This window comes from Lupinus angustifolius, chromosome LG16, assembly GCF_001865875.1.
Source record: "Lupinus angustifolius cultivar Tanjil chromosome LG16, LupAngTanjil_v1.0, whole genome shotgun sequence".
Lineage (NCBI taxonomy): Eukaryota > Viridiplantae > Streptophyta > Magnoliopsida > Fabales > Fabaceae > Lupinus > Lupinus angustifolius.
Window position 1 is genome coordinate 12,815,413 of NC_032024.1, and position 459 is coordinate 12,815,871.

The 459-nt window shown below is 17.6% G+C and overlaps 1 pseudogene; it reads left to right on the forward strand.

Moving 5' to 3' along the window:
* Window positions 1-459, forward strand: part of LOC109329321 — a 12,385-nt pseudogene that overhangs the window by 8,170 nt on the left and 3,756 nt on the right.

Here is a 459-nt window from a genome sequence, read left to right on the forward strand (position 1 = left end):
ATCAATTTTAATATACACTTTCTAAATATTTTAATATTTTAATATGCACTTTCTCAATATTTGGAAAATATTTAAATATTTTAATATACACTTTCCGAATTTTAATATACACTTTCTCAAAACTTCAAAATTAAAAAATATTTAATATACAACACATAAATACACCAGTAACACATCAATTTTAATACACCAATAACACATCAATTTTAATATACACTTTCTAAATATAATTCATTTACAAATCAATTAAATATACACTTTCTAAATATAATCCATTCAAATGAATTTCAAAATTCAAACAAATTCAAATATAATCCATTCAAACAAATTTCAAAATTTAAAAATTCAAAAAAATTTAAATTCGGATTCAAAATTCAAAATTCAAAAAAAACACAACACATAAATACACCAATAAATACGAATTAAAAAAAAATGGAAAATTAGAAAATTAATTGAAAG